The sequence below is a fragment of the Zootermopsis nevadensis genome, unplaced genomic scaffold, assembly GCF_977971745.1.
Source record: "Zootermopsis nevadensis isolate Lab colony 2312 unplaced genomic scaffold, Znev_1.0 Znev_ptg000061l, whole genome shotgun sequence".
Classification (NCBI taxonomy): Eukaryota; Metazoa; Arthropoda; class Insecta; order Blattodea; family Termopsidae; genus Zootermopsis; species Zootermopsis nevadensis.
This window is the reverse complement of record NW_028259192.1, coordinates 18872280-18873978: the sequence shown is the minus strand read 5'-3', so window position 1 is coordinate 18873978 and position 1699 is coordinate 18872280.

Genomic DNA, 1699 nt, shown 5'->3' with positions numbered 1-1699 from the left:
AATGAAATTTAATCTTCAAAAAATAGGCTGTGTGAGTGGCTTTGGTGATTATGGACATGACCCAGCGGCAACGCTTCGATTATATAAAAGAAGATGAATTTTTTGCCCAACTGAGCAATAAGGACTTACGGAAAGAACTGTACTGCATATAAATTTTTGTTTACAGCAGCTATTCTCGATAAATATTTTGTGAGATACACTCGAGGCGATAACAGAAACACAAGTACAGTTGACGACGTCTATAGTAAAACTTCGCCGAATAAAATTACAAAATATAAATTCGTAATTTAATCATGCAAGAAACAAAAAACTCTGTACGTCAGACAGCAACATACACATGTCATTTTAAATTAAACTTTTGTAAAAATGTTTAATAATATGCACACATCTTTTATCATTGAGCATAAAGACGAAAACGTAGAAGCCGATTTTATTCAAGATATGGATAAAGAGAAAATCAAGGACACTTGGTAAGACCTTAAGCTGGTCATCAGCCTATGATCTGGTTATCGGGCCATTTCTTAATCTGGTGTCAAAGTACAGTCACTGACCCCTCCATTTGAGTAATTGGATTGGTAAATGTGACCCCTCTACATCTAAAAATATCAAGTACAGACGGGAACAGAGCACAAACAACAAACATTCAAAATAAGGAGAGGAAAATGTTTTCATCACGCTGCTGAATTCTAGGAATTTGGCGGCGATTCTTGTAGCTGTTCAAAATGCATTGAACCTTATGAAGCGAACCACTTGAAACAACTTGCTTGTCAATCAAATTAAATCTTTAAAAACGAAGAATATGTTTACGTAAGTGACGCCATGAACTCGAATGCACGACTTTAACTACTGTCCAGAAATGAAATCTGAGGTTAATGTTTTCACCATGGCCTGGCCAACCAAGACTTCAGCCGCTCGTATCTTTGGTAGCCGAATATAAGTTTCTTAAAGTTCTGAACGAGATGGCAACTCTCACCTCTGCAAACATAAGCGTGAGAATTGTAAACCATGTTTGATGGCATGATTCCAGAACAACTCGCTTTTGAACTACGAAAAAAAGTCACCACCGGTGCCTCATAGTCTTATGTATGATCCACTTAATAACAGAAACCACTCATTTACAGCAAGTTAGAATACCAAAATTCAGAAGAGGAGATTTCTTGGACAACTGCCACTTGTTCAAAGACGACCTTCAGACAAGGAGTCTCTTCATAAATTTCCCCACCGATCCTGTTCTTTGCGCATTCCATCACAATACACACAGGGACAACGAACAATGGAGCACCTAGGACGAAGTCGAATTCTTTCTGCTTAAAGTTAGTGTTCTGTGAAGGCACGAGTAAGGGTCATGCAACACAGGGCATCAAACTTACATTTTGATTAACAGACGTCAACATCACAGTCTGCAGGAAGAATACGAAATGTTTTAACCAGAAGTATCCAGATTCTAGATCCTCTCACAGACTCCCAGTACCGTTAATTCACAGCTGTTTCATCAGCACTGGTATCAGAGGCGTGCTGATAACTGAAACACTGCGTCAACACCAATCTACACTTAATCCAAATCTCAAACAGAATCCAGAATTCATTCTCATACATGCTTACGCTTTTGAGACTTTGGAGACTTAATTTTTCATATTATGGCTTCCATAGTTTTACAAGCCACGCTGCATAATAAGGAGCTTCTCTTATGTACGTACAC